The sequence below is a fragment of the Peromyscus maniculatus genome, chromosome 5 (assembly GCF_049852395.1).
Source record: "Peromyscus maniculatus bairdii isolate BWxNUB_F1_BW_parent chromosome 5, HU_Pman_BW_mat_3.1, whole genome shotgun sequence".
Lineage (NCBI taxonomy): Eukaryota > Metazoa > Chordata > Mammalia > Rodentia > Cricetidae > Peromyscus > Peromyscus maniculatus.
Window position 1 is genome coordinate 118,442,291 of NC_134856.1, and position 24,406 is coordinate 118,466,696.

The 24,406-nt window shown below is 44.8% G+C and overlaps 1 long non-coding RNA gene across 1 annotated transcript; it reads right to left on the minus strand.

Moving 5' to 3' along the window:
• Positions 1-369: 369 nt before the first annotated feature.
• Positions 370-6,018, minus strand: LOC143273199 (uncharacterized). The gene is made up of 3 exons (XR_013051092.1): positions 5,870-6,018; positions 3,634-3,685; positions 370-2,787 (listed from the first exon to the last, which is right to left on the minus strand). It is a non-coding gene; the product is annotated as an uncharacterized LOC143273199 (long non-coding RNA).
• Positions 6,019-24,406: the final 18,388 nt, after the last annotated feature.

Sequence of the window (24,406 nt, forward strand, 5' to 3'; positions counted from 1 at the left end):
TAGTCAACATTTCTGGTTAAATGGCTGTACTTAATGAACATTTTCCTACAACCTTGTTAGCATTAAGCATACTGTTTGTCTGGGTGTGGGGGCACTTGGAAGGTGGGGGCAGGAGGATTAGGACTTCAAGTTATCCTCTCCCAGATGCTCTCTGAGGCCATCCTGAGCCACAGGAGAACTTGTCTCTATAAACAAAACAAGAGAGCAAACAAAAATAAGATGCCTTCTCTGAGCGCCTTATACTAGGACAGTCGAGCTGTATTTGAAGAATGATGGATTCTATTGCAATACGCTACTCTCATCAACTAAGCTCCAGGATCTGTTCTGGTTTGTTTTCTATCACCATGATAAAGAACAAAAGCAGCTGTGAGGTATGGCTTCCTGTCACCTTGCAGGTTTCAGTCTATCGTGGAAGGAAGTTGGGACAGGAACTCAGGCAGGAGCCTGGAGACAGGAAGTGAATCAGAAGCCATAGAGGAATGCTGCTTCCTGGCTTGCTCTTTACCGTTCTTCTACTTCCCAGGACTACCTGCCCAGGGCTGGCACCTCCCACAGTGGGCTGTGCCCCCACCCATCAATGATTAATCAAGGGGGGAAAAATGTCCCCAAAGACTTGCCTACAGGCCAATCTGAGCCCCCCTCTTCCCTGATGACCCTGGTTTATGCTAAGTTGGAAAAAAAAAAAAAACTAACTTGTGAGGGATCATAAACAAAGTTTGCCTTAGGGAGCTACTTATATACTACACTAAAACATTTCATTTTGGAAACTGAGCTAACCTTTTAACAGATTTAAAAATCGCTCAGTTTTTAAGAACTGCTTACTATGGTTATTACAGATGCACAAAACCCATGGAAGCCCAAGCAGACCAAAGCCCCGCACAGCAAGTGGAGCTGGGCACACCCCCACCCCAGCTGTGAAGCAAATGCATTATAGCCCTGGTAAACCAAGCAAGCTCTGGGGGAAGACCACACATCCAAGAGTATTTGGACAGCACAAACTGGTCCCGGAGAGTTTAAAATGTAAAAAGACACAAAGCTGGGTGGATCTGCAAAGAGTTGGGGGATGACTATGGTCAAAACACATTATATGAAACTCAAAACTCTTAAAGAAATACTAATAGTGAGCCACTCGGGAATGCACCCATTCACTATTCGTGGCTAGGACATGAAGAGACTATGCATCTTGTTATGCTAAAAACTAACATCCTCACTGAATTTCTTAAATTATTCCTCTTTGTTAGGTATGAGTCTCCACTCATTCTATGGTGTAAGCAATTCCTCCCGTCTCTGTTTACTTCCTTCCATCAAAATGTATGTGATGAAATCCAGTTCCAGAGCCTAAGAATTAGATGGTTCCATTATAGAAATGCACCCAGGAAAGCTCTGCCTCTAACAGAGACAGCAGATCTGTTCCTTACCATCTCATGTGTGTATGGAGGATGTGTGTGTGTGTGTGTGTGTGTGTGTGTGTGTGTGTGTGTGTGTTCTGACTTTAATCTCTCTGTGACCTTTTGGGTGGCCAGACGTGGTTCCCTACAGGACAGCATCTCATTGCACCTGTCATAAAAATAAATTCCTTAATCTGATGGTGAAAGATACAATGCCAGTCCAAATTACAATAATGCTTTCTGTTCTGAGTGTCTATTCCTGATTATATAAATCTAAATCTAGAATGAGCATTCATCCACCTGTGCCAGGAAAAGTCCATGGGTATCCAAACAAGACTGGGAGTTCACTAACGGACCAGGAAGATCCACCTGCCAGCTGGGGCCATTGTGGTGGTATTCTAATTGTACTGAAATGTGATTTTGATTGTATGTTAATAAATAAAGTTGCCTGGGGGTCAGAGCTATTAGAGCCATAGACAGAGTGTGGTGGTGGTGGTGGTGGTGGTGGTGGTGGTGGTGGTGGTGGTGGTGGTGGTGGCACACTCCTTTAATCCCATAGATCTCTGTGTGTTCAGGGATACAGCCAGCATTGGAGACATATGCTTTTAAGACCTAAGGGGCTGTACATTCAGACAGTGACGAGGCAGTCACATGTTTGGGTTTACAACCAATGAGAAGGCAGAATGACTAGAAAAAACGACTTATACACAGGAAATAGCTCTCTTTCGGGAAGCTGGGACAGCAGGAGGAAGGGTGAGATTTTAGCTCTGAGCTCTGACCTCTCGGCTTTTTCTTTTACATTGTTTCTGTGTTTCTTATTTAATAAGACTGTTGGATACATCTACAGGCCATCTTGGATTTTTCTCAGTAGGTGGTCCATGGATGACTTTTGTTGTTGTTGACAGAGTATGTGTTACTCCAACTTTGTGAGAAATTGTAGGCCTATCACGTGTTCTATTTAATATTATAGTTTTAAAAAGCACATGTTATTTAATATTATAACTAAACATACTCAAAATTCCTCTGACCATAATAGAGACGAATTCAAATTTCATATAACCACATGGAAATATTTAGTGAGCACACATAAGTGGCACCCACTAAAATGGGCCAGAGAGAAAAGTGGCAGGATTGACTTCCTCTCCCTAATCTGCTGTTTCATTTCAGACTCCACCCATTCCCTATTGGCCAGATCAAGCCCCGCCTCCTCAGATTTGGGGCAACTGATGCCAGCTTACCTGTTGGTTTTTTAGCAAAGTTTTCCTTGGCTGATCAGAAATGGATGAGGTATGCCCCAGGGTTCTGTTCTTTTTATGTTCTTCTCATGGGCCTCCTGGAAAGAGCTACAGAAGACGACAGGCTAACAGGCATGGGCAGGGGGGATTCAGCCAGATCACATCTGTCAAGGGGGAAGAAGGGCCCTTGAGTGAGCTACTCTCTTCAATGACTTGGCTCTCTGGGGGTGGGGTGGGGTGCTTCATCCAGCAAAGTCTCTTTACGGGTTCCTCGCTAGTTGCTCCTACTGCTCCTCAGTCCCAGCTGTGCCCAGGCAAAGCTCAGCTGCTTCTTGCTCTCTGTGAAATCAAACGCTTGACTCTCCACAATGGCACAATGAAATATCTACCTAAGGTTCCCCGCCCCCCCATGCAGACATTATTATTCTTGAGACCAGTGGCGCTCATTGAAGGTCATTGGGAAGGAAAGTATATTTGCCTTTCTCTTCCTCCTTTCTGCTCTATCAATAGGCCCAAGCTTGCTTAACTAATCTATCACACATGGTTCCCCTTCCTTCCTGGACAAACTCAGAAGTCATTTTCCCCTCTCAGAACCTAAAGCGTATGGTCCATGAGCCAAGGCAACTAATTCCTGCCCTGCCCACCACAGACAGAGGCAGGAGGCATCAAGTCAGATGTGAATAGTCCCCTGTGAGCTGTCAGCCCCACCCAAACATCACACACTGTTACTCGGGTCTCGTATGGGCAGTGCTGAGTGCCTTTTAACCAAATTGTCTACAAATGTGGAGATGTCTACTTAGCTGTGAGTTAACTTTCCTGGTGAAACAAAGAGACAAGACTTCAGGATGGGGCTCAGGATGGCTTCCTGGTTTTAAAAGTTTAGACTGTCACATGTGATTAAGTTCCCAGGCCACAATCTCCTCCTTCCCAGTCCTGGCTCACATTGAGGTAGCATTAGGATACAAGACCTTTCCCATCCTCCCCTCTACTCTGTCTACATTGATACTCACACAATGAATCCAGTCCCCTCTGGCTTCCACGGGTAGCTCATAATTTGGAGAACTGACAGGATAGAAGAAGGGGTTCCATTAGCTTCCTTGAATCAGCAAGACAGAGCTGAGAAAGACTCCTCACGGCCCTTCCATCCTTTGCCTACTAGTGGCTGTAATGTGACTTCCCTGTCCTTACAGGTTAGTATTCTGGACTCTGAATAAATTATCTAGCAATCAGTGAGGCATGTCTGATCTTCAAGGACAGTGACTTATAGTCTGAGCATGTTGCTTCGTGTGTGCACCATGTTAACCAGCACCTCTGCAGAAGCCAACCTCTGGGCCAGGAGGAAGGTGAGCCTTGCAGCTCCTTAGCCAGGAAGAGGTCAAGGCACCAAAACACATGGTTATCCTCTCTCCATCTGCTTTTGGTTTTGAGAGTAGACAGTTGTCCCTTCAAACCGTGAGTCCCACATCTGTGGCTTCAACCAAGCATCGATCAAAAACATTCAGGGAAAAGAATTGCATCCATGATGAACTTATACGAACTGTTTCTATCTTGTCAATTCCCAAACGATACAGCAAGACAGCTGTTCACAAGGCATTTACACTATGTTAGGTAGCCACCGTCTACAGATGATTTAATGTGAAAAGATATATGAGGTTCTCTGATGATACTACACCATTTTATACGAGGAATATGAGTATCCATTTATTTTAGCTTCTACCAGAGTCCTGAAACCAACCCCCTTAGATACAAAGAGACAAACTATAGGAGACAAAATCCAGGCAGGCCCATTTGCTGGAATGTAGATGACTAGGTATATCATTCCTAAATATTGGTTGGAGGGTAATAAATAGATTCCCCCGAGTTTCTAAAGCATCAGCTCTGAGGATTAAAGCTCTATACAGAACACGACACATAAAATGGGTCCCTTCCCAGAAGAGTTTACATACTAATACATATACGGCCAAAAGCAAAAGATGTTTTTCCATATGGCATGCTTTTAAGATCTTGCTTTTAATGGTACAAACCTTTGTAAATCCTCTATATTGAAAGATGAATGTGAGGAAACTGGTTCCTCTAGTGGGAGGCACCTCAGACTGCCTGCAGATAATGTGACAAGCCCAGAGATTCATGACAAGGGGAGCCATGTGAAGACACCTGCCAGGATGGCAGGCGCAGCAGCTGCTGGAGACTGTCCCCCACACAGTTCTCTCTGACAGCCACTAAGCCCAGGCAGCCGCCCAGCCTACAACCCACTTCCAGGCATCTGCCTTCCCTTCCCCAGAGGAACCTACCCAGGCCACTTCAGCTCTAGTGAGATTAAATTGGACTCATCTCTGTATCCCAAGTGTCCACACCAACCAAGTCCACATTGCCATGCTAAATCTTTATCTCATGATCAAATAAATTAACTATCACACCTGCTAAAAGAGTCAGGCCCCTGTTCCAGCACAGCCCTGACCAGCATCCCTGCCCCTTCCATAACCATGCTGGAATTGCATCACACTCAAAGCATGCTCTCGCCAGTCTTAGTTGGTTCAGAATGGAGTCTCAGATATCAGCTCTCTGACCATTTCATTCCATCCACATGAACTGAGATCAGTTCTATCAGGTGATGATTATCTTAAATACTTGCCATAATATGACCTCACAACCTGAAGGGAAACACTTGTCCACGCGTAGCCTAACTCTGGCTCAGCCACTGCTCTTGTTTAAGAGTTCTTTTCAGAGCCTTAATTGTAAATATCTATTTTGTTGTGAATTTTACAATGTTGTGGAGTATGGTCACAGAGAGAAGAAAGATTAGCTTAGAGTTTTGTTGTTTGTTTTTAATTTATTTAAAGTTATAAAAATAGACCTAGCCATAAGACATCACATGTACCAAAAAGCTATCATTTTTAAGATTCTCAGACAAGTATTCTAGAGGGATCCCAAAGATGGCTTCAGTACTCCTGCCTCCACCGCCTCTCATCTGTTTGTGAACAGCCACAAAGCTATGTACAAATGATCTTGATAAAAAATTGGACCACAGAATCCGCTACACTAAAGGGACAAAGTTTGGAGAGAAAAGGAACTAAGCTTGGGCCCAGCTGGCACATAGGGAGAGGTGCAACTTAGCCTTGGAGGTGGGTGAACATTCATCAGGGGATAGAAAAAGCAGAGGCATAGCACATGCATAGGAATCAGCAGTAGCCAAATGAAGAGGTAGACATCACCTATAGGGTTAGCATTTGAAAGCTGTGTCCTCACAATAACCTAGAAAATTGGTACCACCGTTTCCATTCTTCACAGGAGGAAACCAAACCTTGGGAAGTCTAGTGATGGGCCAAGTGAGGGTCAGGTGTTCTGTTACTCAGGTAACTCCAGTGCCAGTTTTCTTCCTGCTTCCCAAGATTGCTTGCAGCCCGGGGAAGAGAAAGACATCAAGGCATACTGTAGGGACATCAGCTGCGTGTGGCCAGGAATGACAGGGAGTGAAAGAATGAGGAAGACACTCATGGAGAGATGGAAGAGAAAGGCCAAGGGAGGGCTCTGTGCTTGTTTCTTCAGAAGGGAATTAGAGGAACTCCCAGGTTATGGGGTCAGAGCAAAGGGAGGCTGGGAATTACAAGAGATGATAACTGAGTGAGGTCCTGGTTAAAGAGAAGATGGTGAGTTAGGAGCACAGACAAAAATCTAGAAAAAGCACGGGGCATTTCTTGCCCAGACAGGATGAGAAGAGACAACAAAGAAGTGGTCTGTGTTTTAAAAGAAAAGTGAGAAAGAAATCTCAGCGGCACCCTGGGACGGCTCTCTCCTCTGTTTCAGAGATGAGGCGAGCAGGGTCAGCTAGGGCTGGAGCAGAGTGGAAAAGATTCAGAGCAGCTGTTGCTGGAATCTGATAGGGAGCTAAAAATGGAGTCGAAGGAAGATGCTTGCGGGCTCCGGGAGAGTCGAGGCAAGAACATTCGGGGGGTCCGATTACTGCCGGGGGGCCCAATCTCTTCAGCAAGTTTCAGCAGTTTGAGATCAAAAAGAGATTGAAAGGGTTGTCCAAGGAGACTCAGTAGAGGGTCAAAGAGTGAGGAGTGAGGTACTTTTGAGAACTTTGCCAAATCACCTCACCAAGGAATCCAAAACGCCGGGCGGGGGGGGGGGGGGTGATACAGGCAGCATGAATACAAGATGCCAGAATTTAGGGCAGAGCCATCTTCTGAATAGGAATGAGTAGGAACAGTGGAGGGACCAGGAATTATGGCTACAGAGAGCACTTCAGGGATAGAAGTCTAGAAGACAGAGCCTCCTATGACCAATAAGGCCCAAGGGTGTGGCTAGGCTCTGAATGACAGAGATGCTGAAGATGGAGAGGTCACTAGAGATGAAGAGGCCAAGGAAGTGAGGGACCAAAAGAAGGACCTACCGGTCTGAAAGCAGAACAAGATTCATGGGTGGGAAGGGTGGTACAAGACAAGGACAGGGCCACTTGCTAAGCACATACAGGGCAAGTGACTGACGGTCACAAGACAGACGTGGAGGAGAAGCTTCCCTTTTCACAAGGGAAGCCAGCGTGATTGCTGGTGAATTGTAACCATTTCTCCACATCCAGGACAGGCTGGCTCCCGTGCAGTGAGAGAATACAAGTCCATGGATGCTCAAGTCCCTTCAGTAAGATGACCCAGTATCTGGAGAGCCTCGAGGGGCACAGTCAACCTCACTGCAGGTGGATGGTTCTGCTGGAAACCTTCTCCTCCCAGCCTTTGTTCTTTCCTTCATAGCCTTACAGAGACAGCCATGTTCCCTCCTGTCTGAGAGGAATCTGGGGCACCATGTCTAAAACAAAGTTTCACAGAAGCATCTCTAGTCTTTACAACTCACCACTTGAGACCCTCGCTGGTGGTCCATGGCCACCTTGCCCATTCCCCTTGTCGATGTCCCTCTTATATGTGTTCTTGAGCATAATAAATGGCAAACACCTAGAGAAGGCTGGCTTGTAACAGCCACTTTTTAATTCACTTAATCCTCACATTATGTGGTAATAGCACTCTTATTCCCATTTCACATAGGAAAAAACTGAGGTAGGGAATGGGAAGTAACTGGCCAGCAGCAGAAAGTCAAGTGTAAGTGATCGGGATGTGCCCATAACCCCATGCCAACCTTCATCCTTGGCAGCATCAGAGTCTGCAGGGAGTTCTAAGAACTCCTGAGCCTGGGACCCACCCTTAGGAATTCTGATTCTATTGGGCCATGTGTCATCTGATCACCAGAGCTTTGAAAAGAAATCCAAGGGACACTTCTGGGCAGCGAAGACACTAGTCACCCCCAGGGTACTGTGGTCAGTGCCTGGTGGGTTAAAGGGGTATGCTGGAAATTTCCAAGGCTCTCTGGTAGACAATAACACCTGGGCGTGTCCCGACACAGGTGACAAAAGCCAGCCTCGCAGGACGACTAAGTAAATAACTGTTGAGGAGATGCGAGTTGCAAGAGTCTCAGAGGGCCCCATTCTCAACGGAAGGAAAAAGAAGCCATGAAACCTTGTCCTTACTAGGCACGTGACTTCCCGGCTTCCTCTGGAAAGGGCTTACTGATCCTAAAGCTCACCCCAGCCACAAAAGTGTCTTCCTCAGATTAGCAACAGCCTCTACAGAGACCAACATCAGGACTTCCTGGCCTCCTTCCAAAGCCTGGAGGAAGATGAAGAGAGACGTCGAAGTCCACACTCATCCTCTTGTTGATTTTGTACATTAGTACAAACCCTGAGCTGCCGGCTCTGCAGGCTGAGAACAGGGTCTCTCTGGCTTCTGGCTCCCGCCTTGGGGGCTTGCAGGTCACTTCCAACTTGGGGGTGTCTGGGTTTTCCAGATGTGTTGCTCTTCACTTCCAAGCCATCCCCTACCCTACCCCCTCACTCCCCATCTCTCACCCCACCCCCACCCCCACTTCTGGTGAGAGTTAACCTCAGGCTATTGCTTTTAAGGCACCAGGGCATTCCTTTAGTTAAACCGAGGCCAGCACAGCTCACTTGCACATAGCCTTGGCGCCTTCCTCAACACTACATAAAACTGGTCATAATGGCACCACACTGTAATCCCAGGACATGGAAGACGGAGGCAGGATGAGGATCAGAAGGTCCAAGTCATCCTCGGCTACATAATTCATTTAAGACCAGCCTGGGCTGCATAAAATTCTGTCTCAGAGACAGAGAGACAGAGATCCGGATGTTCCTCATCTGCTGCTGGAAACATCTTATACCTTTCAGTTCACAGGACTTGCTCTTAGCAGTCTAGGCCATGGAGCTAGGGCACACGCGGTATGAACATCTGATCTAGAACACTGAAGAGAGTACATTGCCCTTTTCCCCACCACTCCTCACCCCCCTCCCAATTCATCTTCCCAAACAAGCTCGGCCAGCCATGGCAAGCTGTACATGATTAAAGGGAAACAGCCCTCCTGACTGCACCTGCTGTGGTGGCCCTGGAATCCTGGCAGAATACGTTCCTCTCCCAGTGTTCATCAGATAGTTCCACAGCAACACTAGGCCGAGAGGGTGAACAGGGGCATGAGGCAAGGTGAAGAGAGAAGGGGACAGCTGAATGGGTTATTCTCAGATCTCTGGATCTACAAATTACATTTTAAAATCATCCCAGCTGGAGAGTACAATCAATAATAAAGGCTACTTATGCACATGGATACTCAATTTACATTTTGAAACATGATTAATGGGAAGAGGAAAAAAATAAGACTCAAAACACCTTGACTGTGACCACAGTAGAAATATTTTCCTTCCTGACCCATACAAAATCAGAGTATTTCAGTAGAGGGGGCTGCCTGATGGAGGTTGATGTACAGTGGCATCGCAGAGGATGGATGCTGTTTCCTTCCATAGGAGGCTCATTCTTCAGCAAAACTTGCTTAGAATAGTTCCCATCTCAAGCTTCGAGAACCAGAGAAACAAACCCAAAAGGCCAACAGCTAGAATTCAGTCTGGAATGCCCCCAAGGACCACGTGTTGAAATCTGGTCATCAGCTTGACAGTTCCAGTCGGTAATGGAGCCTTTAAGAGGGGCAGCTTAGAGCAGGGTATGGTGGCACATGCCCTTAATCCCCACACTCCAGAGGCCAAGGTAGGCAGATCTCTGTGAGTCTGAGGCCAGCTGGTCTATACATAGTGAGTTCTAGGACAGTCAGTGCTACCCTGTCAAAAACAAAAGCAGTGTGGGGAGGGTTGTGGGAATTCAGCTCTCGGGCATCTCTCTCTTGATGGTGAACACCGTGGCTCCATTACATGCTCCCTCCACTATATACTGCCTTAGCAAGCCCAAGAGCTGTGGGCCAATGGATTGTACACTGATACCCCAAAACTAAGAGCCAAAAAAACCTTTACTCTTTTATAAGCTGGTTGTCTCCAGTATTTTACCCCAGGAACAAAAAGCTTAGTAGAATAGTGATCTTTGACAAGGAATCATTTCTTCTGTGGTTTCAGTTGAATCACACCAGGTTACTAAATACTATTGGGAGTTTTACTTTATGAAAGCCATGTATCTCCCCCAGGGGGTAGGGGAAGAATTCGTTAAGTTAGGAGGATTCAAGGCAATTTTAAGTTTCTCATGTGAAAATGGTATGAAAGATATAACATGATAATAAAAAATTTACTATATCTAGTAATAAAAAGAATGGCTTTTTAAATATAATTTGGAAAGCCTACTCAATGCTGTAGTATGTTCTAGGAATGCTTCAGGTACTGACTTGAGAACCCAGAGAGATGAGCCATCTTGCTAGTCCCAGGCTAGTTACTTTTAGAGCACATGTCTGCTTCTGCTGCTGCCACGTATAACCTATGTGTCCTTTGTCACTGTCTCCATCCACACTGAGGTATGCCTCTGGGTAAGTGGCTTGTGCTCTGTCTGAGAATCCTGCAGTCTTCTGGACCATCCATCAGTCTAAGAGGGCTGGTTGTACTTTACTCTCTACAGACTGGGTTCTCAACTCAATCCACACTTAAGAGCACTGGCTGCTCTTCCAGAGAATCTGGGTTCAATCCTAGCATCCACATAGGGCTGACACCCATCTGTAACTCCCGTTCCAAGGGATCCAATGTCCTCTTCTGGCCTCTGTGGGCACCAGGCATGCAGGTGGTACACAGACATACACATCAAGTGACTTTTTAAAGACATGGGGAAACCCCAGTCTCCCCTGGACCTGGAAAAGCAGAATGCTCACTTTTCTTACTCCTTGGGAGCTTCTTATGCATGCAGAAGTTGCTGTACCTGCAAATAAACTCACCCTGGTCCTACCAGAGTGTGTTGAAAAAGGAGCCTTGTATCCAAGGAGAAGGCTGAGTTACCAGAGAATGGTTGAGAAAAGCCACTCAGTTGCCCTGGTGTAGCCTTCCATAAGCTGACAACCTCTTTTCATTTTGCACACAGTCAGTCCTAACTACCATCACTATTCTTGACTTGTTTTCAGGACAAATTCTCTGAGAAGTTTGCTGCTGTCTCTTCAGGGCAGGACTTGACACTTGACCCAGTTTTTCTTAAAGTTTTTCCTATATAGGACACAAGCTGACAAATGTACAGTAAGTAGAATTTCCCCTTTCTGCTTGTTATTGCATAATTCCATTTTTCCTGTGTTAACAAAGTCCACCGAAGAATCTTTGCTTTCTTTTTTTTACCCTATGTAGCCAAGGCTGGCCTCACACTCCGGATCTTCCTATCTCAGCCTCCTGAGTGCTCAGAGAACAGGTGTGCACCACCACACTTGGCTCCCATGAATCTTTTTGTGGCTGTCCATGAATGACTGGTCCTGGCTTGCCATGCTGGCCTCCTTCCCAACTTGGGGTTAATTTCTCATTCTTCATTATTATAAATATAGATTTGAGGAATAAAAGCCCATTTTACCCTCTTCGAGTAGTTTCCTAGAGACACACTTCCCCACAAAGGTAAGGTCTGATTCCTGAATTCAAGGATCTTACAAGAATATTTGAGACACCAAGATGGCACTATGCACTATGCAGGGTCACACACATGAGCAAGTGCTGGACTTGCTGTCTGCCCTCCAGGAGCACTCCCACCTCAAAGGACCCCAGATACTGTCCTTCATAAATAGTGTCAAAGGGCTTCTTGGCTTGCTAAGGGGTTGACCAGTAGAAGGCTCCAGGAAGAGGAGGAAGAGAGGAAAGAGAGTGGAAGGCTTCTGGCGGAAGATGGGCAGAGCACTTGCTCCAACCAAGCATCTATCAAGAGTCTCCTGCACGTAATAACTATCTATTAATCCATCCCTTCAGGCTTCAAGCTGGCCGTACTGCTCCCACGGCCTTCTCCGTACCTTTACAAACAGCTGGTCATGAACAGTTCTCAAGGACAAGTCATTGAGGAAAACTTTATGACCTGTCTACACTACATACCCTTGTTTGCTGCAGGAACCTGAGTGATATACCACAAAATCTTGGGATCACAACCAGGGAGTCTAGGCACTGTGGAGAGAGCCAGGGAGTCTAGCCATTGTAGGTAGAGCATGGCAATCTTGCCAGTAGAAGTAATCTAAACAGCAAAAACAAGTTAGCATGACATGCAGGACCCACGGAGGTATGGAGACAAGAACAAAATGTGCGGGTCTAAGTGTAAACCTTCTAGATATTCAGGATGGTCAGAGCAGGGGAAGGCATAGAGCTTGATAGAAAGGAGAAGGCTATGACAGATGCCTCTTCAAATGAGGGCATGTACACAGGAGCGATTCCCTGTATCCATTAAAGTTACGTCCATAAAGAGCTAATGACTTACTGCACCTGTTCAATGAAAGACTTCTCACATAGGTGCTAGCACCCACGGCTGAGGACTAGCTCATCCCTTGTTATCTGCCTGAATAACATGAGGAAGGATCCGTGAATAAAGAGTGATGAAAATGAAATAGCTATTTATCTATGGAGATTCTCTGTAATCTCAAATCATTGAAAGAAGATCCTCTATAAAGGTGGCTGAAGCTGTTGTCAAAGGATGAAATTACAATCTTTATTTTCCTTCACATTTCTTGTATTTTATTCTCTTAGAAAAGAACTTCTTTTTTTTTTTTTAAGCATGGGGGCTTAAGATAAATCTTACTTTCAAAAGGATGAAGGTACCGAATTGTGCTTGGGAAACACTGCAGTGTGGCTCTTTCATTATTTGTCATCAAGCATGTTACTTATAGATAACCATCAAACTCTTGTCTTTAAGATACTTCAAGCCAGGTGTGGTGGCACATGTAGACTACTGGCTGAGGCAGGAGGATTGCTCAAACCTGTATGCTTGAAATGAGCTTGAGTGATATAGTAAGACCTTGTCTCAACAGGGGGAAAAAAGTTTAAAAAACTAAAAGCTTGAAATATTTCTCTAGTGATCCAATGATAGCAGGAAGAGATCCCCAAGCCCCATAAACTTCTCTGGATTGTTGAACTACCCACATCCACACAGGCTCCAACTCCTAAGACCTTGCTCATCTAGCCTGGCCTTGACCTTGACTGTGGTTCAGTCACATCCACATAACTCCACAAGTTTCTGGCACCTTCTGCCCTCTACTTAATGAGGTATCTGACTGGTTTCCACCCTCCACCCACCCCTGCCTTCCAGGTCCATGCTGTCACACTGATTGACAGCAGATGGGAACCCAGCTGCACTTCTTTACCTCTAGAGGAGTGTTCCCCCCTCTAGAGGAGTGTTCCCCCAGCTCCCTCAGAAGTGGCACACTCCACCCAGGATGGTAAAGCCTTAGTTTCTGTCTTGCCATCCTCTACACTTGCTGTATGTAAATGAGATCTGGTGTTATCCAGAGCTAGCTATCCATGGCTAACCGTGAGTTTTTCATTCAGTACCAGCCAGTGGTAACAGTTTTTAAAGTGGGGTCCTTTGGGAGAGATTTATTTAGAAAGGAGGAAAAATTATACTAATATTAAATAAAAGCAGGCATTTGACATCAAGTGATGTGTTCCTGTAATCACTTGGGAGGCCCAGGCAGAAAGATGAGAAGTTGAAGACAGGCCTTGGCTGTTCAGCTAATTCAAGGCCTTTCTGCTCATGAATTCTGTATCAAGAAGAAAATAACAACAACAAGAAAAAAAGTAAATGTCCATCCTAGATGTTTAAGTGTGACTTTAAAAGCTGTAAACCTGGCCAGGCATGCTGGCAATCACCTTTAATCCCAGAGGTCAAGAAGGCAGATCCTTGAGTTTGAGGCCAGTCTGGTCTACACAGTGAGTTTCAGGCCTGAACTAAGACATAGATGTTTCCTTCACTAAAGCTGTTTATGAGTTTACAAGTTCTCAATAATTCAATAAACTTTTAAAAAGTTTAAGGAAATATAAATAGCAGAAGAATAAATTATTACATATATTAAAATGAATTGTATGCCTTAAAAAAATCATAGCTTCGCCGGGCGGTGGTGGCGCACGCCTTTAATCCCAGCACTCGGGAGGCAGAGCCAGGCGGATCTCTGTGAGTTCGAGGCCAGCCTGGACTACCAAGTGAGTCCCAGGAAAGGCGCAAAGCTACACAGAGAAACCCTGTCTCGAAAAACGAAAAAAAAAAAAAAAAAATCATAGCTTCTATCTTAAGTATTTATTATAAGATGGCTGTACTTAATAACAGATAAAACACACTTGCCATGAAAGTCTGACAACCAAGTTTAATCCCTGAAACCAACATAAAGGCTGAAGGGAAGAATGGACTCCACAAAGTTGTCCCTTAACCTCTATACAATCGCAATGACACACACACACACACACACACACACACACACACACACACACACACACATATTCACAGCATTCTTATAAGAATATGTAAAAAATAAGCTTTTAAAACTCTTATGCCAGTAATAAACAGTTTAAAAAGAAAATGGAAAAATAATCTTGTTCACCAAAGAAAAAAAGAACAAAATGTCTATGAATGGACATAACAAGAAATGAACTTAAATTAAACAAAGCAATCTTTAAAATGTATTAAAAGTGCCCCTAGATGGGAAAATATAGTGAAATAATATACATCTTCCAAATATAATAGTACTTCCTAATAATTCCAACTAGACACCAAGAAAATATTTACATGTCAGTGAGATTATCTTAACATTTCCATAGAATAAATGAGAGAAAAATTACTGATATTTTTAAAAACTGAAGTGATGAGGGAATGTGCCCCCATCCATCAGCACTAAAGATGGAAGTCATCACAAACTGTACAACAGATGCCAGAATGAACAGAATCAGAGAAAAGAGTCCACAGCCTAGAACCAGATCCCAGGAAACATGGAGATGTGTGCATGGTAAAGGCAGGCAAATTTCCATGTAGGGTTCCAGGCCAGCTGCTTTCAAGAGTTCCAGGATAGCCGGGCGGTGGTGGTACACACCTTTAATCCCAGCACTCAGGAGGCAGAAACAGGCAGATCTCTGTGAGTTCGAGGCCAGCCTGGTCTACAGATGGAGTTCCAGGACAGACTCCAAAGCTCCAGAGAAACTCTGTCTTGGGGGGTGGAGGGGACAACCAAGGCTACAACACAGAATCCCTGTCTCAAAAAACTGAAAACAAAACGAACAAGGAAAGAGGGCACACAGCTTCAGATGGGAAAGAGATTATTTCATGGACACTGTTGGCATAACTCAGAAGCATCTGGACAGAAGAATTTCATTGTACATCCTTTCTCACATCACGTTTAACAATAAATACTAGGGCTGGGCTGTGACAGAGCACTGGCCTATAAGCAGGAAACCCTAGGTTCAATCCCCAGCCCTTCTAAAAATAAAACAAAGTATAATTCCAAGAAAGACAAGGAGTTTTGATGATATCAAAAATAATTCAACTTTAGAAGAAAGCATAGTGAGGAAAATGGGCTTGTTTGAACTACAGGATTCACATCCCTGATATTTTAACCTTACAAACAAGTTATTAAAAGAGAAGCAATGTGAAAGAGCTTTGAGAATTATTGTGTAAAGGAGCAAGTCCCAAGAGAGGACCCCCAAGTAACCAATGTGACCCTCTGCTGCTGGTGGCCGTGGAAGCCACCCTACCTTTTGGAAGGTAAACTGGCAGTATGTGTTAAAATTGGATAAATGCAGAAACCTCAGCTCAAGGTATGTATGGCGGTTTGTATGTACCCTGCTCACAGCACTGCTCACAATAGTAAAAACCTAGAAACAGGTTGGAAGTCTGTCAAATAAGCCTGGGGGTGTAGCTCAATGATAGAGCACCTGCCTAGCATGCAGGAGGCCCTAGATGCAATCCCCCACACCACAAGAAAAAAGTTTTGAGCCTGTCAAATAAGGAGTGATTGAATACATAAGAGCAGATTTCATATATACAATTATGAAACTCTCGAGTGAGTGCTCTCTCTGTACTGGTCTAGGAAGACATCCATACTACATTCTACACTGAAAAACAATTTGCAAATTAACATGCACCCAGAGGTCCCTGTAATCCAAACCCCTGGTGGATCCTGAAATTATGGATAGTACTAAATTCGATATGTAAAACCCACATACTCCTTCTACTTTTTTTTATTTTTAAAGATATTGTGTGTGTTTGAGTATATCTGTGCGTGGGTATAGCTCATGAGTGCAAGTGCCGTGGAGTCCAGTGGGTTGACAAAGCAGCTGGGAGCTGCCAACTGTCATGCTGGGAACTGAACTTCCGGTCTCTGCAAGAACATTACTCCTCTTAAGCATGGAGCCATCTCTCCAACTGCTATTCTCTTTCCATTCACTCATGTCTATTATACAAATTAATTTATAAATTAGACATAGTAAAAGATAAACAAAACATTGTGTCAATATGCTAAATAGGGTCTCTTGGCATCTTTTCTCTCCCGAAACATCTTATTGTCCTGTGCTCGCCCTTCCTGTGAAAGACGGTGAAAGATGAAGTAGGGTGAGAGACACGGGTGTTGTAACAAACTATTACACCACTCTTGACCTTGCAGTGATGTCAGGAGGAGGCTTGTCCTGCCGTGGTGATGCCTGTTGACCATGGGTGACAGAAACCACAGAGAACAAATGCCTGATAAGAGGGACGATTGTACTGTAACTCCAGCTCTTTCTCCAGTTAATACACAGTTTGTATTTCTCTCTGTGTGTATGCATATTGAATGTGAGGACACTTCCATGCTGGTATGTGTAGAAGCCAGAGGTTGACATCAGGTGTCTTCCTCAATCATTCTCCACACGGCCAGTTCTCTAGCTGACTCCAGAAGCTCGGCTTTCCCCGGGATCTCTGATCCCCTTCGCCTCTAGAGGACTGGGATTGCAGGTGAGCCACCGCTCTGACCCGCACAGCTTTTTTGTTTTTTGTTTTTTGTGAGTGCTGGGGATCCAAAACTTCTACTTCCCTTATTCTTTAGTCATGGAGCCATCTGCTCAGCCCCCACAATGAAACAGGAGGATTTATGTGCAATTACACTATGATGGAACCTGGATGGAGAGAAACCAGAAACAGGGAAGGGAGAGACCAAAGTGTTTTCTGTTTACTTCTCTGGTTTGTTTACATTTTCAATCAACCTTACATCTCCTTCTCTTCTCTTTTCTTCCTTTCTTTTCCTTTTTCCTCTCTCTCTCTCTCTCTCTCTCTCTCTCTCTCTCTCTCTCTCTCTCTCTCTCTCTCTTTCAGTCTCACTATGTAGCTCTGGTCCTAGAACTCACTGTGTAGACCAGGCTGGCCTTGAACTCACAGGGATCCTCCTACCTCTGCTTCCCAAGTGCTGGGATTAAGGTCATGCACCACCACACCCAGCTACTCACATTTTTTTAAAGAAGTGTGAAAGGTGGAGAGAACCATGTATTGTTGTAGAATATTATTTTAAGATGTATTATATTTGTTTATGCTGTGGAACATTTGTTTAATGATGCAAAGAGGTGTTGCTTTTGTTTATGTTACATTTGTTTAACTCTGTGAAGCTGTGTTACTGTGCCTGTCTAAAACACCTGGTGGTCTAATAAAGAACAGTCAATAGCAAGGCAGGAGAAAGGATAGGTGGGGCTGGCAGGCAGAGAGAATAAAAGAGAAGAAATCTGGGAGAGAAGAAGAAAGAGCAAAGAAGGAAAGATTAAGGAGGAGGACATTAGGGGCCACCAAGCCACCCAGCCAGCCTTGGAGTAAGAGTGAAAGTAAGATATACAGAACTAAGAAAAGGAAAAAGCCCAGAGGCAAAAGGTAGATGGGATAAATTTTAAGAAAAGCTGGCAATAAACAAGCCAAGCTGAGGCTGAGTATTTATAATTAAGAATAAGCCTCCAGGTATGATTTATTTGGGGGCTGGGTGGCAGGCCCCCAAAAGAGCAAAGAGTGAAGAACAAAAACAACCAAAAACAATGTACCAAGTAGAACGAAGCTTGCAATCTTTTTACACCCATGATGGAAAACAGCAGTCTGAGTGAAAGGTGGGGTCCACCACTGACACCCCAGAGGAAGAGGAAGGGAGCAGAAGCCTGCCCTGGGCTGTGAGGTAGAAGGTCAAGCAGGCAGCCCAGCATGGCGGCACACCAAGTCAGCACTCTAACCACTGTTACCTCTCCTGCCTCAGGACAGAAGAGGGAGATTCTCTTCCTGGAGAATCAGCCTTTAACTCACCACACACGTGGCTAATCATGAACTAGTCAGAGTCACAGAGTCTCCTTAAGAAGGAGAGAGTGGGGGACCACAATTCATCCCACACACTCCATTATTCATATGACTGATTTAAAGTGAAGAGAAATTTGAGACTTACACAAAGAAAAGACCCTTTAATAGAGACTGCCAACTGGAGAGGAGATCTCTGAGAGGGGAGATCTCTGAGGGGGAAGGGTATCTCTGAGGGGAGGGGAGATTTCTAAAGGGAGAGAGCTTTGAGAGGGGAGGAAATCTCGTGTGCGGGAAGCTTTAGCAGGAGAAATCTCTGAGGGAGGAGATTTCTCAGGTCTCCCGAGACGCAGAATGAACTTCCCAGGATGAAGCAGACAGGACCACTCCACCACACTGAGTGTGTTGGCCCCCACAAACCCTACCCTCTGGCTAGGATGGCTCCTTGGCCTCCTGGGCGTCATAGATGAGACCTGAATGAAGTCAAACTTTTTGAAGTGATTAGGAGAACTGAGATTTTCTTCAAGTCCTGGGTGGTTCATTTCCATTTTCCAAGTGACTTCTTAACCAGGCGCCTGCTTGGGGGCTTTGAAGGCTCAGTCGGAAGTAGAGGGAAGGGAGCGGCAGAGGTGATGGAGCAGGGCAGGTGGCAGTGTGAGGGAACATGTGCAGAGCATTAGGAAGGCGGGGAGGAGCTGGCAGGAGCCCCACTGTAGAGCCTAGGCCACTCCGTTCTGCACAGCCTCCCGGAAAAACCACCTGTTGGCCAGAAAGAAAGGCCAACTGCTCAACGTGCCTAGACGGAATCGCAAGCAGGTGATTGAAAAGGCATGATGGAAAACAGAAAGCCCAGTGGATTTTCCCACGAACTTATTGTCAGCACCACGGTTCCAGTCACCCTTTGCTTTGTTTCATAAGATGGTACAAAAAGAGGACTCCCAAACACTGTTCTGCAGACCAGGAAGAGTATGAATTCTCGGTGTTTACGGTGACAGAGGTCCCGCCGCAGATGAGAAGGCGAAATCGAAAATAGGAATCGGAGTGGACGCGCGCACATCTGTGTTTATAGCCACATCGCACACAAGAGCTAACAATAGGTGGAAGCAGACCACATGCACTCTGCAGAGGGAGGGGCTCAGGCGTGGCACGCACAGTGGAGTATTATTTAGTCTTTTGGAAGAAGGGATATCCACTGTGTGCGACACCGTGGGTGACGCTGAGTGAAGCAAGCCAGTCACAAAAGGACAACCTGTCCCTTGTGTGAGGTAGAGAGGGTGGTCAGACCCATAAAGACAGAAAGTGAAATGAGATGGCGAGGGGAAAGAGAAACTAGTGTTTGCTGGAGTAAAAGTTCCCGTTTGGCAGAGCGGCGGTGCCGCGCGCCTTTAATCCCAGCACTCGGGAGGCAGAGCCCGGCGGAGCTCTGTGAGTTCGAGGCCAGCCTGATCTACAGAGTGAGTTCCAGGACAGCCAGAACTGTTACACAGAGGAAGCCTGTCTCAAAAAAAAAAAAAAAAGAGTTTCAGTTTGATGGTGACAAACTTCTGCAATGATGTGAGGCTGGTCAACAACATAAGTGTCCCTATGTCATGGCACTGTACACTTCAGAATGGCTAGGATGGTAAATTCACCTTATATGGTTTTTAAAAAAAGGCAGTAGTGCCAAGGCCACACTCTGAAGGTTTGTTTTATGTGTATATGTATATGCCTGGGTGGATGTATATGCACCACAAGCTTGCAGACACACACAGAGGCCAGAAGTGGGCATCGGATCCCCTGGAACTGAAATGGCATGCAGTTGTGAGCCATGTGGGTGCAGGAAACTGAACCAATGTCCTCTGCAAGAGCAGCCAGTGCTCTTAACCACTGAACCACCTCCCCAGATCCCCAAGGCTTCATGTTGTATGAATCCCCTAAGCCTCACTTGAGTCCCCTTTTTCTTGGGAAGTACTTGCACGCAAGGAAAGCTGTGCATGAAGAAACAGGACTGATCATCTGGATCAGGTTTGGCTCACATGCCAAACTTCTCAGTAAAAACCAAAGGAAGTAAGCACACTCAGTTCTCCAACTACTTTCCTCCCAAACTTTAGAATCCAAGAGTCTGATTTCCTCCCATATAAACTCAGACTCATCACCTTAGCCTGTGGCCAAAAATATATTCACAAATATTAGTTACAGTGTTTTCAGGGCAGCAAGCACATTCTGTAGTAAACGTAACCTTGAATCCCCGGACCGGGAGAAGTTCCTGGACTGTCCCTCTTTTTGAATTCTCCCCCTGCAGTCTGAGAAACCGGCCAACTACAGGGCAGCATCCTTCAGGTGATAAAGAAAAGCCAAAGAGACTGGGAAGGACAAATATCCACGGGTGAACGGGAAGGTCACCAGTAAAGTTAAAGATAAACTCCATTCTCTTTTAAGTTCTAGGTCATGAAAAAGCATATGGCAGTGTGCGGTAGTGGGAAACCCTAGACAGCAGGAGTTTACATCCTAACTCTGCCTTGTGCTTAATTATAGAAGCTTGAACTCAAGCACACTTCTAAAGCTTTTAAGTTCCGACTTCAAATGATGGGAATATCTTCCTCCCTGGGTGTCCATGAGGGATGCATTCCGGGCCCCTCTTGGAGATCAAAATTCCACAATGTGCAAGCGCCTTACATAGAATGACACTGTGTTTGCCCAGAACCTCCCACACGCTTTTAATCACCTCTAGAGAACTTAGGCTACCTTATACAATGTGTGGCTAGAAGCTGTACTGTATTTCTTAGGGAATAAACACAGGGAAAACATCCTGTATATGTTGTTCAGAAACAAATGGATTGTTTGAGACTTTTTGTTTTCTTTTCAAATAGTTTGATTCATAGTTGGTGGAGTCCTCAAAGCCTATGGGTACAGAGAGCTGCCTATAACATGCATGTCATAGTGCAGAGTTCAAAGCAGGTGGAGGCTGGGGAACGGCTGTGCACTCTCTGCCAGGTCCCTCCCTACTCTTTCCACTGAGCATGCAGGGGCAGAAAGCAATTGACACTTGTGGGTATTTTTAATTGCCCCCAGCAATTATAATATTCTGCATGTGGCTTTGGGAGGATTTAATGATGACAGATATTGGCTGTATCTGGCAGAGTCCATAGTATTTTGTTTTGTTTCAATGCCAGGGCTGGGTCCTCATACACGCTAGTTAGAGCCCTGACACTAAGCTCAAGCCCTAAACCTTTTTTTTTTATAGTTTTATTTCAAGATAGGGTCTCCAAAGTTGCCCAGGCTAGCCTTGAACCTGAGACCTTCCTGTCTCAGCCAACTAAGGATCTGGGATTATAGGTCTGTGCTTGTGATTTATTTAAATTATTTATTCTTACACAATATTATTTTCAGATTTTCAGGCCTCTAAAAAAATATATTGACCTTTAATCCCAGCACTCGGGAGGCAGAGGCAGGCGGATCTCTGTGAGTTCGAGGCCAGCCTGGGCTACCAAGTGAGTTCCAGGAAAGGCACAAAGCTACACAGAGAAACCCTGTCTCAAAAAACCAAAAAAAAAAAAAAAGAAAAAAGAAAAAAGAAAAAAAATAAGGTGGAATGTAACCACCATACATTATAAAAATATATATATATATTGAGTGAAACCTAATTTCTACAATCCTGCTTGCATCATTTCTAATCTCTGAATTCAAAACCACTTCTGTACAGGACAGCATGTACTCAACCATCATGGATGCTGTAGTCACTTACAGGTTATTTATTTTCAGTGCTTAGAACTGAATACAGGACTTAATGCATGCCAAGCATGTGTTCTCCCACTGAACTACATCTCAAGCCCCTACAAGTGATGTATTTTTTAGTATTTATTTTACTTCTAATTATGTCTGGGGGGGGGTATGTATACATAATTGCAGGTACCCACAGGAACAAGAAGAGGACATCAGATACCCTGGAACTGGAGTTAGAGACGGGTATGAACCACGTGACATGAATGCTAGGAACCAAACTTGGGTCCTCTACAGTAAGCTCTTTTAACTGCATGCCAGTGAGACAAGGACTCCCATACTAGCCATCTCTCACCACATCAGAGTGACTTCAGCAAAAGGACTTAAATTTCCTGGCCTGGGTTTCCTCATTTATTAAGTAGAAAAGGGAAAGAAAAAAAAAAAAGTCTCACAGAATTTGGAAATGTTAGCTGACGCAAAGCACACCAAACAAAACTTAGCATCTAGCAATTGCTTAGTAAACAACATCAAATAAGTTCAGAGGATATGACCTTTTTAATAGAGGAAAGGGCCAAAGTTGAGCAAGGCCAACATGTTGGCTAGTTTTATGTCACCTTGACAGAAGCTAGAGTTATCTGAAAGGAGGGAACCTCAGGTGATAAAATGCATCCATAAGATCCAGCTGTGGGGCATTTTCTTAACTGGGGGTGGGGGTGGGGAGGGCAGTCCATTGTGGTGGTGCCATCCCTGGGCTGGTGGTACTCAGTTCTACAAGAAAGCAAGCTGTACAAGCCATGGGAAGCAAGCCAGAAAGCAGCATTCCTGCATGGCTTCTGCATCAGCTCCTACCTCCAGGTTCCTGACCTGTCTGAGTTCCTGTGCTGACTTTCTTTGATGATAAACTGTGGTGTGGAAGTGTAAGCCAAATAAACCCTTTCCTCCCCAAGTTGCTTTTTGGTCATGGTGTTTCGTCACAGCAATAGGAACCCTAACTAAGATGGCCAAGTAGCCTGTCTAAAACCTAGCCGGAGCAGCGAGCAGAGGCAGGGTTCAAAGCCAGTCTGTAATACGTGAATCCACTATTCCATATGACCCGAAACAATTCTATCCCACAAGTATATATAACGGTAATGCCCACTTGGCCTTCATCAATGTCAAATGATCTGCTATGAGCCTACCTTCCACATGCAAGGAAAAAAAATGGGATCAAAAGAGATGGGTGCTTCCTAAATAATCAGAGTCTAGCAGGGAAGACAGACAAGTCACACATCACTTATGAGCCTGGGAAAGATCCCCCACCTCTGTGTGAGCGATGCCCTCTAAGGACAAAAAGTATTTCACAGAATACAATGATTAGTCAGCCTTGGTGGGAGAGGCTATGGAGACACACTATAACTTTCAGTTATGGTATGTTTCCTTTGTCAGTTATTTTGAAAGTAAACTGTGGTGATATTTTGAACAAATAAAATTTGTCTGAAGATCAGAGGACAGAACAAGCCACTCGATTAAACATAGAAATCAGGTAGTGGGGCACACACCTTTAATCCAAGCACTGGAGAGGCAGAGGCAGAGATCTGTCTGGATTTCTGTGAGTTCAAGGACACCCTGGGCTACACAAGATCAATCCAGTCTAAAAGAGAAACAGAGCCAGGCAATGGTGACACACACCTTTAATACCAGCACTAGGAAGGTTGAGACAGGAAGTGATATGGCTGAGCAGAGAAAGGACTATAAGGCAGGAAGAGACAGGAACTCACCCTCTCTCAGGCTAAGGAGTCGGTGGGGGAAGAGGTGGCGGCTGTGGCTTGCTCTGTTTCTCTAGTCTTTCAGCTTTCACCCCAATATCTGACTCCAGGTTTTTATTATAAGACCATTCAGAATTTGTGCAATAGTAGACCATTTGTCCAATGTATAAATTACTATTTACAGTGCAGTTTAACAAAGATATGACAAAACATTTTTGTATCTTGACAGTGTTATTACTAACAGCAGAGAACACCCCCAACTACTTAGCATAATCTACTTTTTGAGTTTGTCACAGCTCTCCCACGTTTTTGCACATTTTTAGATTTCTGTCAGGTCGTCAATTTTGTTTGATTTCCGTGACTCTAATGCTGTCTGTGAAAACTTCAGCTTTCATTTCAGACTGAATCCTTTCCTTTTCTAATTCCAGTCTCAAAAGCCTTTGGCTCAAAATACAGTTTGAATTACTACAGTCTGTGAGTTTCAATGGTTTCATTTTTTTCATTCACAGTTTGGTTATAAAATATATGTGGTCCTCTGTTTCTGATCCCAAAGCTATACTTGATCTGGGTGTTGATTCCCTCGATCTTCAGAGACCATTCAACATTCTTCTAAGTTCAGGGCTATCTCACAGCAGATCAACTTTTAGAGTGATCTTCTCCTGGTAGGAATAGCATCAATCGTTACTGATGAAATAGTTGTTTCTGATCTAGAACATGGTCCAAATGTTCATTTTCTTTTAGGCTTAATGAGTCACACTTGCCAGCTGGTGTCGAAACTTTTACTTTCCTTTTTT